Source organism: Cajanus cajan, chromosome 11, assembly GCF_000230855.2.
Source record: "Cajanus cajan strain Asha chromosome 11, NIPB_CcT2T_4, whole genome shotgun sequence".
Classification (NCBI taxonomy): Eukaryota; Viridiplantae; Streptophyta; class Magnoliopsida; order Fabales; family Fabaceae; genus Cajanus; species Cajanus cajan.
Window position 1 is genome coordinate 27,536,512 of NC_138527.1, and position 20,443 is coordinate 27,556,954.

Genomic DNA, 20,443 nt, shown 5'->3' on the forward strand with positions numbered 1-20,443 from the left:
TATATTTTATTTTTATCCTTTTAATAGGTTTTGTGTACATTTATCAAGAATAAAAAGTAAACACCAGTGTAGGAAATTAATGTTAGAGTAATAAATAAAAGAAATGAGCTACAAAATAAAAAAATATATAAATTGCCTATAACGTACGTGTTCAGAAATACATTGTACATAGTATTGAATGTACCTTATTAGATACTTTAAATCATTACATCAAAGTTCAGCAAAAAAAAAAAAAAAATTGTATGAAATATGTAATTTTGACACAGAAAATACTTTTATCTAATAAAAAATATTGTATATTGGACCTCTAATCATATATTTACAATTATCGAGGTATGAATCAAGACATAGCTACCAAGCATTCTTTATTTTGAATGAGTGGTTCTTGGTTTTTTACTAGTTATGTTAAATATTCAAATAAAAGATTTTGTTATTTATAGTGATATTATATACTTGAACAATATTTTATCTGGTAGAGTATGACTACAAAAAATTAAGTAATTAGTAGGGGTTTTTTCTGGCAGTTTAGAAAAACTGCCACAAAAACCGTCCAAATCTTTAAATACCTGCGTGGCCACCTTAATTACAATATATTTTTTAATTATGTTTAAAAGAATAAAAATCAAAAACTTATTATTGCGACACGCACACTTCTCTTTTTCTCAAAAGTCTGCTTCTCTAATCAAATTCATAAATTCATCGATAGGGAGAGGTAGATTCGAGGATTTCAGTTCGAGGAAGTCACGCGTTTGAGCTTGGACGAATTCGAAGGCCAACATTTCCAACAATCGTGATAATTTAGCGTTTGGATGTCTCAACAGGTATTTTGGATGAAATAATTTGAAATGGAATTAAATTTAACGGTTGCTTTGTTTAATTTGTGAGTGATTTCATAAGGATTGTGAATGATTCCAAAGGCACAGAATCTGCCTTTGGCACTCACATGGGAATCTGCCTTTAATTTAGCAGTTGTCCAATTATCATTTTTTATAGATTTTGAAAAAGCATGATGCCATTTCATAGCCTTGCCTTCAAAATGCACAACTGCTAACCGCACCTTGAATTCCTCAGGAGTTAATTGTTAGATAGCTGTTTGTAATAGTCAATTTTATAACTGAATTAGTTAGCTGATGACAATTGTAATTCTTTCTCTATGTATTCTCTCAAGTAATAAAGTCTCGAGGTTCTTTTTTTTTTTTTTTCCTTATCACAATCCTTGCTTGTTAATTCTCAGTCTTAATTGGCGGATGGCTTTCTCTTATTTGATTTTGTTATGTTCTATGTTGATTTTTCTACTTTGAATGGCATGGCTTTTGATGCAAAATGTGGAATTTTGCATGCAGATTCTATTTTCAATAGAATTAGGAACCTTTTCCTCGTTTATATTCTTCACTGTTGAGTGTTCAAGTCTATGCACCACTAGTGGAAAATTAGTATACCACGTCACTTATTTTACGTCGAACATACAAATACCCGACGTAATAAAAACGCGGTGGCATGTTTCGTAATTTTTGTTAAATTATTTACGTCGGACCCTACTAGGGCCGACGTAAATAATTCACCCCTGTCCTTTTATGTTAGACAACACCACAATTTCAGAGCCTTCCTCCTATTCTCGTTGGGTTAGTGGTTAGGGTTTCCTCCTTCCTACTACTTCTCCCTTCATCCCTCTCTTTACTTTGAGTATGTGAATGGATTTCAACAATTTATCTAACTGGAAGGGTTCTTTCATATTTCCTTCTTCTTGCTTCCCTTCTGCGTTTGCCTCTGCCTTCTAATTTTTTAGACTTACTTTTTTTGTTTTTATTACTTTTGGTGTCTTGATAGTTGATCTAGATGCTACGTCTTCAAGAGGTGTGGGTTTGGAATTCGAAAAACAATGATCCAATTGAGCTCATTTTTCTGTTTGTGATTTTAGATGCTGGAAATGATGATGTCAAGTTGAGTTCTAGGGACCAAAGATTGGCTCTGCCAGGTGAGCCCAAGTGTGTTATATGTGGCCGCTACGGTGAATACATATGTGATGAAACTGATGATGATGTTTGCAGTTTGGAATGCAAACAAGCACTGCTCTGCAGAATGGCCAAATCGTCGTCTTCTATTGGAGGTCTTCCACCGCCTAGAAACCCTAAACCTTCTTATTTTGAGTAGGAACAACCAGTGGCTAAAGTCAAGCTTGAGGAGAACAGAGAAGAGAAGCCAGAGGAAAAACCAGCAGAGGAAAATAAGGAAGAGGAAAAGCCAGAAGAAAAGCCAAGTCCGGGTTGCAGAACGGGTCGTTCTGCTTGGAGAACGGGCCGTTCTCCATGCAGAACGGGCCGTTCTCCATGCAGAACGGGCCGTTCTCCATGCAGAACGGGCCGTTCTCCACGCAAAACGGGCCGTTCTCCACGCAAAACGGGTCGTTCTGCTTGGACAACGACCCGTTCTGCGTGGAGAACGGCCCGTTTTGCGTGGAGAACGGCCCGTTCTGCATGGAGAACGGGCCGTTCTGCTTGGAGAACGGGCCGTTCTCCATGCAGAACGGGCCGTTCTCCATGCAGAACGGGCCGTTCTCCATGCAGAACGGGCCGTTCTCCACGCAAAACGGGCCGTTCTCCACGCAAAACGGGCCGTTCTGCTTGGACAACGACCCGTTCTGCTTGCAGTCATTTTTCTTTTTTTTTTTTAATTTTTTTTATAACTTTTACGTCGGACTTGTTATGTCCGACGTAAATTTACGTCGGTTTTTTACAACCGATGTAAATTTACGTCTTCCGCTTCCACATTGGCGGTTTTTCCGACGTAAAATCCCTAAAGTAACTGACGTAGAATGTATATTCTGTACTAGTGCATGTAGCCTTCTTCTCAATGGCCTCTCGATTGGCCTGAGTTAGGATGAGCCTATATAAGTGTTGTTGGATGCCAATGTTTTTGGCGAATCCAGGACGATCCCATTGTATATAAATCTAGGAAACAATATCGAGAAATCAAATTTTGAAAATCTCAATTCCTCCAATATTATGACATATATTAAAAGAGAAACAGTCAAAAAAATATAAAATATACACATAAAAAAAAATAATTGGAGAGCATTCGCCTACCTAATTAACCAAATGGCCTAAGGTAAATGAAGACAAAATATCTAATAGTTCTATAGGATTTAACTCAATATTCTAGAATAATAGCTAATGATGAAGAGTAGAAACAAAAATCTTTTATATTGTGTTGTTGAAATTTGAAAATGAGAAGAGAGGGTTGATTGTGTTGTCTACGTAGGATTGATGCCAAGAGTGGTTTGTTTGTTTGCTTGGAGTTGAGTGGTTCAAGTTTGGAAGCAGTTGGGCATTTCTGGTGTTTTGCATCTCCTTGTGTAATTTAGATGTGATGAATGGGAGGATGGCTGATGTGGATGAGTCAAATAGTGGCTCTGTTGAGCAGGAGATGGGAACAAAAGTTTTGGCGTTGCTAGGCTTATAAGTAACAGAATGAGGAAGCCAAACAGAACTCTTAGAGGACTATGTTGGTTATTGAGGGAAAGAAATAATATAGTGGAGGGGAAGGAGCAAGAAAAGGGGCATTGAGTATTATGTAATTTCTCCTTCTGGACTTATCCTTTTTCTCTTCTGTTTTTTCTTATTATGTTAAGGCTATAGTTTAATGGTCTCTTGTACCGATATGCTGAAAATACGACGAATTGAATTTCTATTTTTCTCTGCTATGCTTTAATTCCCTTATTAGATTGACTGTTGTCATTATATTAAATAACAGTTACATTTCTTTGTCGCAGGAGCCTTGCCTATTGTCGCATATGCGTATTTATAACAAGTCTGTACTTGAGTGGGAAATTGCAGTTGGCTTACGTTACAAGGTTAGTGGCTAAAAGTTGCCAAACAATGATTATTGGTCATTCAAGATGATAACACGATGTTCTGTGCTTTATTGATTCTTTTTTGCTTCCCAGCCAGAGACATTTCAGAAAGTTCATCCACGTCATCCGTGAAGCACATCTGGATCTGGTATGAGTTAAAACAGGTTTGCATTTTACTCTTGTATTTGTTAGTAAGTATCTTTCTCCATGTATGGAATGTAACTATTTTGAAGTGACACCAGAGAGATGTAATCATATGTAATTTAAAAGAATTTCATATTTTTTTATCTTTCCTATAGAGTCTGTCTAACATCATGGATAAGTAAGTTTTAAGATGAAGCGGTATTAGGATTTTCAATAAAATGGTAGTGCTATAAGTACTCCCTGGACTAAATGTGGCTTCTTGTCATGTTCTTTTATCAGGACAAGTGCACAGATTGTGAAATCCTAGTGCAAAATACGTGGCAAAATTGTTATGAAACTTAAATTAGGAGTTTTATTTTGTTTTAATAATATTAATGGTGTGAATTATGAGAGGCATTTAAAGATGTAAACGTTGTGTTTTTCTTTCAATTACAAATAAGTGTAATTTCATTTGCAACATGAATGAGAATATAGAGAGTTTGTTTTGCTCCCAAATTTATGCCTTTTATCATTAACAAAAATATCAACTTATGATTCTTCCAATCCAACACAACATTGGGATTTTTCCCAGTTATCATCAAGTAGAAAAATCACTCGGCTCTCCAAATCCGGTGAAAGCTCTGCTTCAGCTTCAGATGAAATCCTAATGGAGAAACATTTGTCTGTGTTGCCAAGTCAGCTCTATGCCTCTAAGGTGTGTGGTCTGATTTAGAAATCAAATAAGTAGCTCATTTTCTTCTTTTATAATAAATAATGGCTGTTCAACTTCCTTGAGAAGCACATAGCATGATAGGAGTAGTAGACATATAACAAAGTGACTATTAAGACTCGTAAAATTTTCCTTAATCATAAGATAATGGCTGTTCAACTTCCTTGAGAAAGCACATAGCATGATAGGAGTAGTAGACATATAACAAAGTGACTATTAAGAGCGTAAAATTTTCCTTAATCATAAGTCATAACTGCGTGGAAAGTGATTACTTCCATAAGAGTTGTGGGTTAGGGAAGCTAAAGGGATCAAAAGAGGGAAGAGAGATTACAACATCATAGAGAAAGGGTTCTAAGCTTGTATTTATCTTCTCCTATGGTCACCCTTATTATAGAATAATTGAGACTACATATAAGGATATCTCCAGAATTTGTTAGCCTTCAACTCATATTCTGTTTGCTTGGCAGCAAATAAAACATCAATACAAAGATAAGGCAATTGAAAGAAGAATATTGCTGGTTGTCCACAAGAAGCCGCATCAGAGGCCTTGGAGATGTTATTTGAAGCATGTAGTTATGCTCCACTAATCTCTCAAAGTGTTGGTTTTTTAAGTGACTTCTGACTCTTATGCTTCACACTCTCTCTCCACTTAATTAAGTGAGACATCAAGTGGGCTTCTCAATTTTGGGTCTTTTCTCTACATAGAATGGGAGTCCAATACCCAACAAATCTCTCCCTCACAACTATGTGGAGATAACCGCCAAACTGGCGATCTCACAACAAATTTCAAATTTTTCTCTTGGCAATGCTTTAGTCATCATATCAACTCCATTATCATCGATATGAATTTTAGCCAACTCCAACAGCTTAGCATCCAAAGCATCACGTATCCAATGATACCTTACATCGATATGTTTGGACCTAGAATGGAAAGTTAGATTCTTGCCAAGATGGATAACACTCTGACTATCAACAAATAAAGGATATTTTTCCTGTACAAAACCAAGCTCCTGCAAGAATTTCTTCAACCATAGCAACTCCTTGCATGCTTCAATAATGGCAACGAACTCTGCCTCTGTATTGGACAATGCTACACACCTTTGCAACCTTTGAAATTCATTCAAGTGATCTGAAATGGAAGAACTTTCCCTGTACCTCAAATTCATCAGACAATTCAACAAATACAATTTATTATTTCCTGATTTAGAAGCATACAAGGACTCAATCTTCTCCCATAAAGTTCTAGCATGTGTCTCATTTGCAATGTGATTATAAACATTATCTTCTACAAATTGCCGAATAAAACCACACACATGTTGGTGTTCAAAATCCCAATCTTCATCAGACATAGAATCCGGCTTTTGAGTAGTAAAGACAGGAAGATGCATTTTCTTCACAAATAGCAAGTCTTTCATCTTTCCCTTCCACAAGTGATAATTAGTGCCATTCAAAGCAATCATTTTAGTATTTGCCTATATCATTCAAGCAAGTCAAATAGCCCCAAACCAGAGCCAACAAGAGCTTTGATGCCACTCTGATGGGAAACAGCAACACAATAACAATACAGAGCAAACTCAAACAGTTATCGCAACAGAAATAAATTCCCCAAACTTGCAAGAATCTGTGAAGAGCAACAACCAATGAACAACAATAATAAATCACCAAAAATCAAACACAAACACTACAAGAAAAATCAGCATTATCTACGGAAGAAATCCGTAGATAATGCTGAAAATCTGTAGGTAACTGTTAATTACCTACGGAAAAAAATCCGTAGGTAATAAGCTCGTAAGTAACGTTACCTACGAAAATTTTCCGTAGGTAATGTTACTTACGGAAAATTCCGTAGGTAACGTTACCTACAGAATTTTTTGTAGGTAAAGTTACCTACGGAATTTTCCGCAGGTAACATTACCTACGGAAAAATTCCGTAGGTAACATTACCTACGGAAAAATTCCGTAGGTAACGTTACCTACGAAATTTAATTTTTTTTTTAATTTTAATAAATTTATTAATGTAACAACCTTCATATTTAGCCAACTCAAGCACGCTTAACTGTGGAGTTCTGATGAAATGGGCTACAGAAAAGCTAATGCATGTTATCAGTATAAGTAGTACAAATTAATTCATTTAAGTCATTCTCATCTATACAATCTCATACTTATACTATTTTTAGATCCCTCTCATTTTGGTATGTCTAGACTGCTATAAAAATATAAAAATATATATAATAATTATATTATATTTAATTAATCTGTATATATATATATATATATATACTTACTTGTATAATTAACAATCTACTTATTTATATTTAAAATTAATATTATGATACAATTTAAATTATTTATTATAAATTTAAAAGTTTAAATAATAATTTATATATTTTAAAATGATAAGGGCTATAATAACACCGGTGTAATTTTTCTAAGTATTACACCGCTCAATAACTTTATATTAAATATGAATTTTGTAAATCCAACCGTTAGATCAAAAGTTCATATCACTTTATATGTTTATATCAAATTTTGTTAAAATTGAACAACAACTTAAAGGTAATCAAAGTGTTATTTTAGTATATTTTGAAATGTATATATTACGTCAATTTTGTTTTACAAGAATGAAGTATCAAATAATCTTGAACTAATATAAAATTTTGTATATATCAGCTAAGAGTACAAAACTTTCAATCTAACGGTTGAAGTTATAAAATTCACATTTAAAATATTATTTTTATAAATTAAATTTTAACATTATAATAAATAACCCTTATTATTACACTGGTGTTATTATAACCCTTCTCTTTTAAAATATTATTTTTATAAATTAAAATATTAAAAGAAAAATAATGTACGCATTTCGTTTCTACATTGTATTAAAAGAAAAAATATATATATAATAAAAATTGTGAGAAAAAGAAAATCTTAAATAATACCTACAGAAAAAATTCCATAGGTAATATTCCGTAGATAACTAAACATTATCTACCGAAAAAATTCCGTAGGTAACTAAAAGTTACCTATGGAAAAAATTCTATAGGTAACTAAAAATTACCTACGGATAAAATTTCGTAGGTAACTAAAATCTAACATTTTAAATAAATTATTAATTAATTAACTTAATATATTTATTCATCTTGAATTTAAGATATAAAATTCAAAAAATATATTTATTCTTGTTTTATTTTCTAATTATCAACCATTAATAAAATACTTTTAAAATCTTATCTAATTATATTATAATATTTTCATATCAAATTTAAAACCAAATATTAGTATGTTATTTTTTATCATCATTAATTTATAAAAATAAAAAATTTAAAAATAATAATTTTTATTAATATTTATTTTTTACTATAATCTATTTAATTTAAAAGCATACGCTACAAGTTATTTCAAAAAAAACATATATTACACTTAAAAATTGATCTATTTGAAGAAAAATGAATAAAAATAAAAATAATAATAATTATTATTATTATTATATTAAATTTATATAATATATTAAAATTATATATACTTTTGTTTATCTTTTTAAATATTAAACTTGTTGATTTATATAATAAAGTAAAATTTATAAGTTTATTGAAAGATAAATTCGTATTCTATTTACATACTTTATTACAATTTTTAAAAAATAAAATAAATTATTACTAATATTAAACTTTAAAATATTAAAAGAAAAATAATATACGCATTTCGTTTGTACATTGTATTAAAAGAAAAAATATATATAATAAAAATTGTGAGAAAAAGAAAATCTTAAATATTACCTACGGAAAAAATTTCGTAGGTAACTAAAAATTCCGTAGGTATCTAAAAATTACCTACGGAAAAAATTCCGTAGGTAACTAAAAATTACCTATGGAAAAAATTCCGTAGGTAATATTTCGTAGATAACTAATTGCGTAGGTAATATTCTGTAGATAACCAAACATTACCTATGGAAAAAATTCCGTAGGTAATATTCCGTAGATAACTAAAAATTACCTACGGAAAAAATTCTGTAGATAATATTCCGTAGATAATTAAATATTACCTACGGAAAAAATTCCGTAGATAATATTCCGTAGATAATAACAATTTTTCTTGTAGTGAAAGACACCAAGATTTTTAACGTGAAAAACCCCTCAAAGCAAGGATAAAAACCACAAGTCGTCCAGACCAAAGAAATAGTTCCACTATGATCAATAAAAAATACAAAAGAGTCTTAATCAACTGCACAAAATAGTGCTAACACCCAGCCAAATAACAAAGCAATAAAGCTTACAAATAGAGAACAATGAAGATGAAAAACCCCAAATATATAGCTATAGTGCGAACTGAATATCTCCCTACTCAGACCTCGTTTCAACGATACAACCAGTCAGAATGAAGAACTGGATGTCATGAACCTGCTGTCCAATTTTTAGCTCAATCCAACGATGAACGAATCTGCGATATCGATTTTACTGTCGCAGCCCTTTGTAAAAACGAGAATGACTTTCACTCTACCTCTCCCTCAAAGTGCTGGTGTTCTAAGTGACTTCTGACTTTCCCTCTTTCTCACTCTTATACTTCACACTCTCTCTCCACTTAATTAAGTGAGACATCAAGTGGGCTTCTCAATTTTGGGTCTTTTCTCCACATAGGATGGGGGTCCAATACCCAACACTATGGTCACCCTTATTATAGAATAACTGAGACTACATATAAGGATATCTCCAGAATTTGTTAGCCTTCAACTCATATTCTGTTTGCTTGGCAGCAAATAAAATGTCAATACAAAGATAAGGCATCTGAAAGAAGAATATTGCTGGTTGTCCACAAGAAGCCGCATCAGAGGCCTTGGAGATGTTATTTGGAGCATGTAGTTATGCCAGAAAACTTTTAAAAAGCATGGGGGTTGAAAGGAGGTATCTTCTTAGTTCTTATCAGAATGAAGAACCGGACGTCGCGAACCTGCTATCCAATTTTTAGCTCGATCCAACGGTGAACAAATCTGCAGTATCGATTTTACTGTCGCAACCCTATGTAAAAACGAGAATGACTTTCACTCTACCTCTCCCTCAAAATGCTGGTGTTCTAAGTGACTTCTGACTTTCCCTCTTTCTCACTCTTATACTTCACACTATCTCTGCACTTAATTAAGTGAGACATCAAGTGGACTTCTCAATTTTGGGTCTTTTATCCACATAGGATGGGAGTCCAATACCCAACACTATGGTCACCCTTATTATAGAATAATCGAGACTACATATAAGGATATCTCCAGAATTTGTTAGCCTTCAACTCATATTTTGTTTGCTTGGCAGAAAATAAAATATCAATACAAAGATAAGGCAACTGAAAGAAGAATATTGCTGGTTGTCCACAAGAAGCCGCATCAGAGGCCTTGGAGATATTATTTGGAGCATGTAGTTATGCCAGAAAACTTTTAAAAAGTATGGGGGTTGAAAGGAAGTATCTTCTTAGTTCTTATCAAAATCTTTCTTTTTACTTTATTTAAATTTCTTAAGAATTTTTGGTATAATTTCTCCTTGAAAACTACACCACTGCCACAAGTTTATGGAGTAAATAATGTACGTATTAACTGTATGAAGGAATTTTACATTACCATCCAATTATGCAAAATAAAATTATTCACTTTTATAATAACCATTCCAATGATAATTTCTTATTGGTGATTCAAACTCTATAATTAGATGATGTAAAAAAAAGTATTGGAGTTGACATAGTGGTGGTAGTTAGAGTAATATACATAATCTTAAGTTTAAATATGAGTATTGTTATTGTAATTGTTATAGATAAAAAAAATGATGTAAAAAGAAAAATTATAGTTAATAAATTATAATACTAAATTCATAGAATAATTACATGCATGTACTTTTAGCATCTTTTCTCTTCACACCTCACAACTTTCTTGTTTGATGCACATTTAATATTATATGAAATATAATTATAACCGTTTTGTACTATTGTGCAGGGGGAAGGGCTTGGGAGTTCTACCAAGGGCTTGGTGGAACCTATTCAACCAAATGGAAACATTAATGTTAAATAAAAATGCATTTTTTGACAATTTAAAATTGTAAAAAGAAATGTTAAAAATATGCATTTTTTGTCGGTTTAAAACTACCATAAAATGTGAAGCAAGTTAAATAGAAATGCATTTTTCGACGGTTTAAATCTGCAAGAAAATGTTAAACAATTCAAACAAATAAAATTCAAATACATTTAGTGGCCGTTTATTTTGTGGCGGTTTAAAACCGCCACAAACTAAAAATGCAATTTGTGGTGGTTTTTAGCCGCCAAAAATTAAAAAATAATCATCACCAACCACACATTTTTTTTATATATACGATTAGCGTAAGACTTTCTATATCTGTTAATTATTGTAGACATTTTATATCAATCGTAAAATCAATATTGTTCCCACCAATAATAAAAGGTGAACATTTCTACATCATTTGTAAGAACAACCAATGCAAAAAGTGTTTATTTAATTTTTTTTTTAACATTCAGAATTCTGCACACAAATCTCAAACAAATAGTTAATTTATCATCATTTAGGGGTGGGTATACGGACCGATCCGGCCCGTTTAAAGTCTGGTCTGTAAAGCTCGCGTTTTATACGGGTCGAATAAGTCTGGTTCGTAAAATAAATGGTCTTATTTTTTAAGTCCGTATCCGGCCTGCTGTTAAGTCTCAATTTTACCTCTTTTTTGGATGAGACTTATACAAGATTTAATGATCAAATTCTTCCATTCTTTGTATCATTGCATATAATTGTTCTCATTTTGGTTTTTTTTGTATATGCAGGTATTCAAGTAGAGAATTGAGGAAAAAAAGGGTTAAAGGAGTGGAAAACAAAAGAATTAAGGAGCAGAGCAGGCAACCGCGCCAGGCGCCGTATTAATCTCGCCGGGCGGGCATAAAATAGAGTACTCTCAGCCTTTGGGAACCTCGCGCCGGGCGCAATTTATAATTGCGCCGGGCTCAATTCAAGGCCGAGAGCACATTGAGCATCAGGGGAAGCCCGCGCCGGGCGCGAAGTGTAACGCGCCGGGCGCAATAACCCTAATTTGTCTCCTCGGGCTGCATAAAAGGAAAATGTCGAGGGTTTTCTCCCTCATTCGCCCAGGGGCGCCTCCAGGAGCTCTGCAGGAGGGATTCTCAGGCTTCGGAAGCCTCCCACGGTGGATCATTCCTTCGGTTCTTCCTTTCCTCTTCCATCTCTATTTTAGTTTTCCCCTCTTTGTTTTGAGAGGTTCTATCCATTGTATTGGGGTTTTGATGTAACCAACAAACTCTATTGTAATCCCTTTGTGTTTAATGTTATATATGTTTTGTTTCATTCCTTGTTGTGTATGATTCTATGCTTAATGCTTGCTTTGGCTTGATCACCCTTTGCATGATTTAAGGTTTCATTGAGTATTGGGAAATATCCTTGAAACTAGTTCTGAACATATGCCTAGTGGGAATTGTACCTAGGGATAGGGCTTGACTCATTAGTAGTCTTAAAACCCTAACCGGTAATGCGGGTGGAGGTATTGAGTACTCAAGGGATTGATATTCAATATTTTGCACCTAGGCTCTTTCTCTAAGGAATTAGGTCTGAGTAAATTTATGGTTGACTGAACAATGGTTGTAACAAGAGACATAGGATTCACTAGTGTTTGTTTGGTGAAATCAAACCCCCACAACTTCAAGTGTCCATTTTACCATTTCTCACCCCAATTCATTTCTAATTCATTTATTTGTGTTTTAACAATTCCAGTAGTTTTGTTCTTAAATTCATATTCATATTTATTGGGATTGTTCTCAAGTCACAAGTAGCCAATGAATGCTTAGTTTACCTTCTAATCCCTGTGGATACGATATTTTTACTACTTGTACGGCCGGTATACTTGCCGTGTTTGAGTCCGTTGAGGGAAGTAACCTAATCTATAATTATAAATAAAAGTACTTCAACGGAAATCTCAACAAGTTTTTGGCGCCGTTGCCGGGGATTAGAATGGCAAATTGAGTATTTATAGCTATTTGTGACTTGTTTGTTTATATGTAAATATGTTTTGTGTTATATGTTGTTTGTGTTATGTATTGTTTGTGTTATTTGTTAAGTGTGTGAATCATGTTTGAAATGAGTAAATATAGGTTATACTTTGTTTGGAGTGTGAGATATGAGGTAATTCTGGTTCTGGTTGGTTACAAGGTTCCCTTCAAAGCAAATTTAGGCAAAATGTAACCATTTCAGAGTACCACGCCCGGCGCGAGTTTGTGCTGCGCCCGGCGCGGTATCAGAATTTGAACCTCGTTGGCCTTTTACTGAGATGGCGCCTGGCGCGAGTTTGTGCTGCGCCCGGCGCGAGCACTCTCCTGAACCTATATTTCTCTGTTTTCAAGCATGTTTCTTTGTGGTTAATTTTGGTCTAAGGTTGTTCTTCATTTTTGATATAATTGTATGGTCATCATTGTATACTATGCTCACCATGTTCTTCATGATTATACTCTTTCACAACTTCTGGTTACTAGGACTTGCAGGCATATACTGGTTGGCCTGGGGACCAGGCTTCTAAATGTGGGGGAGTGGAGCTGCTGATGCAGATGCGGTTGAGCACTTACTGAGGAAGATGACCAAATTTGATGGAAATAGATGAAGCTCACCTTAGTTCACCTCTGTTTGCAATTTATTTTTCTGTTGTTATTTTCAGTATTTTAATTGTTTTTGGATTACTCTGGTTGGTACATCTTTTTGAATATCCTGCTAGAGCATGGTTTTTAATCTTGTTGAATACTTGTTTTGTATGTGATCAATTTTGGATTGAGGTTTGCTTGATGTTTATGGTGTGTGTACTTTAGACATTTTCAAGTCATATTAGAGCTTTAGTTCATGATTAGTTGCATACGGGTTTCAATGTTGATCATAGACTGAGCTGAGCGTGATAATTTGTGGATGCCAACCGAGTGAGGTCTGAGCCTAAATACTGATGAGAGAAACTACACTTATGTTGCATGATAGACTTTGCTTGAGTTTCCCGGGTGGTTTGCTAGTGTAGTGTATTTACATGATCAAGGCATTTCTATATTTTGATAACCATCTAAGCCAAAAAGCCATATTTATTTTTTCTTTTGACCCATATCTTCCTAAGCTTAAACACTCAACCTTCCACTTATCCCAACTTTGAAAAATTAACCATAAATCCTTGTTTTGGTTAAGAGAGTATATTGATGACATCAAATAAGTTTGGGGGAGTTGAAGAATGAAGAAATTTGAGAAAGAAGAAGTATGTGGTCAGTAAAAAAAAAAAAAAAAAAAAAAAAAAAAAAAAAAAAAAAGAAATAAGATGCAAAAGTGTACAGATGCATCATATAAAGGCTAATGGCTGGAATTGGTTGAGGGCCTGTGCTAAAATGATACATTGGGGTATGGAGAAAGAAATTATTGAAGAAATTTCAAGTACTCTCTTAAGCTATAGCACCCTTATTCCTTGAAAAACCATGAAACCGCTATGCTTGACCCTAATTACCTTAAATTGCCCTAATAAAGCCCTTGTGATAAGTGCCTGCATGTGTATTACCATTGGTTTCATTTGGAAACGAAGAGCAAAGTTGAATCCTGTGGCGTGAGTAGTAGATATGAGAGAAACACTCACCCCTATACACTAGTGTGCATATGAGAGAAACACTTTCCTAGTGAGGATGCATTCATAGATAGTCATTAGCTTTTCTCAGTTCTTTGATCTCTTTTGAAACTTTTGTTTGCACATTGTCATGTTCCATTGCAATAGTTGTGGCTGAAAATTCGTTTAAGGTTCATGCTTGTGAAATGAAATTGTAAGTGAACCAAGAATAAGGAATTTGACACACATGCATTGCTTGTTATCTGCTTGATTAATTACCTTTTGCTTGAGGACAAGCAAGGTTCTAAGTTTGGGGGAGTTGTTAAGTCTCAATTTTACCTCTTTTTTGGATGAGACTTATACAAGATTTAATGATCAAATTCTTCCATTCTTTGTATCATTGCATATAATTGTTCTCATTTTGGTTTTTTTTTGTATATGCAGGTATTCAAGTAGAGAATTGAGGAAAAAAAGGGTTAAAGGAGTGGAAAACAAAAGAATTAAGGAGCAGAGCAGGCAACCGCGCCAGGCGCCGTATTAATCTCGCCGGGCGGGCATAAAATAGAGTACTCTCAGCCTTTGGGAACCTCGCGCCGGGCGCAATTTATAATTGCGCCGGGCTCAATTCAAGGCCGAGAGCACATTGAGCATCAGGGGAAGCCCGCGCCGGGCGCGAAGTGTAACGCGCCGGGCGCAATAACCCTAATTTGTCTCCTCGGGCTGCATAAAAGGAAAATGTCGAGGGTTTTCTCCCTCATTCGCCCAGGGGCGCCTCCAGGAGCTCTGCAGGAGGGATTCTCAGGCTTCGGAAGCCTCCCACGGTGGATCATTCCTTCGGTTCTTCCTTTCCTCTTCCATCTCTATTTTAGTTTTCCCCTCTTTGTTTTGAGAGGTTCTATCCATTGTATTGGGGTTTTGATGTAACCAACAAACTCTATTGTAATCCCTTTGTGTTTAATGTTATATATGTTTTGTTTCATTCCTTGTTGTGTATGATTCTATGCTTAATGCTTGCTTTGGCTTGATCACCCTTTGCATGATTTAAGGTTTCATTGAGTATTGGGAAATATCCTTGAAACTAGTTCTGAACATATGCCTAGTGGGAATTGTACCTAGGGATAGGGCTTGACTCATTAGTAGTCTTAAAACCCTAACCGGTAATGCGGGTGGAGGTATTGAGTACTCAAGGGATTGATATTCAATATTTTGCACCTAGGCTCTTTCTCTAAGGAATTAGGTCTGAGTAAATTTATGGTTGACTGAACAATGGTTGTAACAAGAGACATAGGATTCACTAGTGTTTGTTTGGTGAAATCAAACCCCCACAACTTCAAGTGTCCATTTTACCATTTCTCACCCCAATTCATTTCTAATTCATTTATTTGTGTTTTAACAATTCCAGTAGTTTTGTTCTTAAATTCATATTCATATTTATTGGGATTGTTCTCAAGTCACAAGTAGCCAATGAATGCTTAGTTTACCTTCTAATCCCTGTGGATACGATATTTTTACTACTTGTACGGCCGGTATACTTGCCGTGTTTGAGTCCGTTGAGGGAAGTAACCTAATCTATAATTATAAATAAAAGTACTTCAACGGAAATCTCAACACCTGCCAAAATCCGCGAATAACGGACCAGTCCGCGGACCTAAATAATGATTCAAAAAAATAAATTTTTAAAAAATAAAAATACATAAAATTAGAAGAAAAAAATATTTTTTTTATTTATAAGCTAAATTTTATCATACCAAAATTTATCAATAGTTAAAATGATTTAAAATACTAAATATTAAAATAAAAATAATTACAAATATTTAAATAATAGTACCAAACTTTCAATAATAAGAGCATCAAAATGTCATAAAAATAATTTAAATGATAAATACATACCAACTAAACATAATTTTAATGTCATAATAATTTAAAAAATTAAATACATAACTTAATATTAAAATTATAATATTTAAAAATATTAATCAGTGAAGTCTGCAGACTAGCCCGCGAGCTTGCGGATTAAATCTGCCAAGTCCGCGGACTTCATGAGCTAGGCTAAAATATTAAACATAGTCATACGGATTTAAAAAAAACGAGTCTGTTATCTACGGACCCAGGTCCATCTACCCAAACATAATCATCAATAATGACAGAAAACAAAAATGAAAGTTAAATTATACTTGGAGAACAAAAACAAAAGTTAATAATAAATGAAAATAAAAAATGAAACCAACAATGACAGAAATGAAGGTTAAGGATGATAAAGTATAACTAGACTCTAAGAGAACTCGCAAACATATATTAGCACACAGCCCCCAATTTAAGGTATGATACGAATATGTTACATGTGTATATCAAATTTTATTAAAATTGAAAAACAACTTGAAATTAATTAAAGTGTTCATATTTTAGTGTATATTTTGAAATGAATATGTTACATCAATTTTATTTTATAAAATTAAAGTATCAAATCATCTTTGATTAATACAAAATTTTGTATATATAATGTAAGAGATATGAACTTTTAATTTAACGGTTAAATTTACAAAATTCATATTTAATATAAAATTATTAAGCAGTATAATACTTAGTAAAAGTTACACCAGTATTATTATAATCATATATATATATATATATATATATATATATATATATATATGTGTGTGTGTGTGTGCGCTAAATTTATGCATACAAAATAATTGGTCCCAAACGTCAAATTAAGCATTTGGCCATGCACAATAATGAAAAAAACGTAATAGCAAAGTTTCATGAAGAGAAAGATCAAAGATTGCAAAAGTAGGTGAAACAGCCTTTTTAATTTTTTTTTTTACAGTTATTAAATTCTTTTTTTATATCCCAATATGTTTAACTTCTTTCTCTAAATTACTGACAACGTTAAATGTGTTATTGGATGCTTCGATACGCAATTCAATTGTGTGAACAAAAGGAAATGAAAATCAACCATCGCAACTAACTTTATTTTAATTCTTTATTTTTGAATTTTTTAAAGAGTGCGCTGCAAATTATGAGATCACCAATATTTGCTTTGGTGAATTTGAAAGTTTAGAGTAATTTGGAATCTTCCATACTTCCCTTTTAGCTTATCATTTTAAAAGATTTATTTTTATTTGTTTGTCATTTTACTACAAAAAAATATTACATAAATAACTTATAAAAAATTTATTGTAAATATAATATACGTAAACATAAATTTATTTGATATATATATATATATATAATTTTAATATTAATTTTGAGTGAAACTTTACAATATATTTTATATGTTATTATAATTTATATCTATTTTTTTAACAATATATATCAATACATATTATATTTATAATATAAATAAAAATAATTTTTAGTAATAATATAAATAATGTTATTACATGACATTTTCTTTTAATGTTTTAAAAGTATAAAGTTATTATTTTAAGCCATATTTTATTTTTATCCTTTTAATAGGTATTGTGTACACTTATCAAGAATAAAAAGTAAACACTAGTATAGGAAATGTTAGAGTAATAAAAAAAAAAGAAATGAGCTACAAATTAAAAAATATATAAATTGCCTAAAACGTACGTGTTCAGAAATACATTGTGCATAAGTATTGAATGTACCTTATTAGATACTTTAAATCATTACATCAAAGTTCAGCAAAAAAAAATTATTATATAAAAAAATTGTATGAAATATGTAATTTTGACACAACAAATACTTTTATCTAATAAAAAATTGTATATTTGACCTCTAATCATATATTTACAATTATCGAGGTATGAATCAAGACATAGCTAGCAAGCATTCTTTAATTATTTTCAATGAGTGGTTCTTGGATTTACTAGTTATGTTAAATATTCAAATAAAAGATTTTTTCATTTATAGTGATTTTATATACTTGAACAATATTGTATCTGGTAGAGTATACGATTACCGTAAGACTTTTCTATATCTGTTAATTATTTTTTTAATATTTTATTTTCAATAATATAAGAGATTATTTAAAAAGAAATAAATTTTGAGAATTAATTAAGATGAATTATAATCATGGTATTGTTTGTAAAAAAATAATAAACTTTAAGGATCAATTATATTAAAATCAAAGTTCATGTTGTCGATTTGCTATGAAGATAAAAATTTAAGGATCAATTTAGATAAAATTAAAATTTATAGTGTTTATCTGAAAAAGAGGTAAAGTTTAGGGCAGTTAAATGTTTTTTCTCCAAATATTATTAACCATGTATCTAAATATAGTGTGAATTGTAGATGTGAATATGAGTATCTAACTAAACAGTAGCCAATAGATACGAGGATAGAAATTGAACTTATTATCCGTGCCGATTTGGAACATATTACAAGTATTATTTTTAAATATAGATATAGGGATGGATATTATAAAATCGTATCTAAGTTTTATAATTTTCTAATAATATCTATTATAGAAAATTAAAAGAATCTTTGAAATTTATGATTCTCATATAATAATAAAGAATTAATATTATATACCTTTTTTTATAATAAAAGTTTCTTTTAATTCTTAGAGCACTTTGATTTTTTTGAGAAGAGAACCAAGATTTCATTTTTTTTAACTATTTTTTCTACTTCATCTTTCATGATGATTAGGATTTGAGAGAATACTTTTTGTAAGAAGATGTGAATCTTACTTCACATTAGTGGATATTTATAATCTTAAAAATCGTTATTCCCATCAAATAATGATTATTTTCAAAATTGTTCAATTAAGTCTATTTATAATTTAATCCCTAATTATGTAATTATTTATTTATTAGTCTTTTTATACATCACATATTTCTCACATGAGATATAATTGTCTTACATTGTCATCTTTATTGATAGTGATAAGTGCAAGACTTCGAAAACAAATGGATGGTCACATGGTGATTGAGGGCAATGCAAGGAAAGCATTAAGAAATGAGATACTACAAAATGAGGAACACAATAAAGGAAAAAGGAAACTAAAAATGATACAAAATCGAAGATGATGTAGTTGGTAGCTTTCGTTGGAGGTCGTAGATGATGACAAAATCGCAAAGAAAAAAAAAAGTTTGTTGGAGATGCTTGGAGTATTGTTTAGGGTTTGGAGTATTTTTCAAGATGCTTTTGGCATTGAAAAAGAAGTTTTGCAATAGAGTTTGTGGAAAAAAGAAATAGTGCACACGAGAGTCAAATGAGGTTTAGAGGATTTCTTTTAAAGACCTTTTTACTTTGGTTATAGATTGGGCTAACATAAAATGGTTTTTTTTATTATTATTATTAAATAGGTTAAACATATAATCGATGTAAAAGAGAACATTCTACAACAGATTATTTTTAACTGATGTAGGAAAGTTGTTTAAAATTTTAATTATGTTGTCGCAATTTTTATTAAATTGATTATTTAATAATTAATGTAAAATATAATTTTGTATTAGTGTATATTTGGTCTCTATAGAAAAAAAAAATGGTTTATGGGTGTTGTATATAAGTCCTTGAAAATATAATTAATATCTCTTTTGTCATTAATGCAATATATATCTACTAATTTCAAGAGTAAATTTTAGTAGATTTATCCTATTTAATAATTCTTATTTTATATTAAATTTTAACGATGTAACTGTTAAATTAAAAGGTTTTAATATAAAAATTAAATTTACAAAATTTTTAAAAACTTGGATATTATTTGATACTTTGATTCCTTAATTCAAGTTAACGTATAAAATATTTTTATTAATATTCATTAACTTGAATTAATTTAATGAAGTATCAACTAATTTTTAAATTTTTTAAAAATTTGTAAACTTGATTTATGCATTAAAAACTATAAATTTAATGGTTAGATTGTTAAAATTTAATTTTTGAGTGGAATAATTTCATCAAAATTTAATCTTAAAGTATGTAGATCCTTAATTTGTTATATATATATATATATATATATATATATATATATATATATATATATATATATATATATATATATATATATAATCTCTATTGTTCTAATGATTAGTAGAAAAATAAAAAATCTAGTTGTGTAGAATTATAGCATAACTTAATTGAATCAAACTTGTACGTTTATGCCCACAAATTAGGTATATTTAAGACAAAACACTGTAACTTTTTTATGAAAACAAATAAGTTATAATAAGC

General features: G+C 31.6%; 1 long non-coding RNA gene across 3 annotated transcripts; it reads left to right on the forward strand.

Moving 5' to 3' along the window:
* Window positions 1-496: 496 nt before the first annotated feature.
* On the forward strand, window positions 497-15,281 carry LOC114916073 (uncharacterized). Of its 3 annotated transcripts, none has more exons than XR_014430634.1 (5): window positions 497-821; window positions 3,770-3,850; window positions 3,944-4,014; window positions 4,566-4,688; window positions 11,502-15,281. It is a non-coding gene; the product is annotated as an uncharacterized LOC114916073 (long non-coding RNA). The 3 variants fall into 3 exon arrangements; XR_014430636.1 differs by having other exon boundaries at window positions 3,944-3,998; XR_014430635.1 differs by lacking the exon at window positions 4,566-4,688 and having other exon boundaries at window positions 501-821.
* Window positions 15,282-20,443: the final 5,162 nt, after the last annotated feature.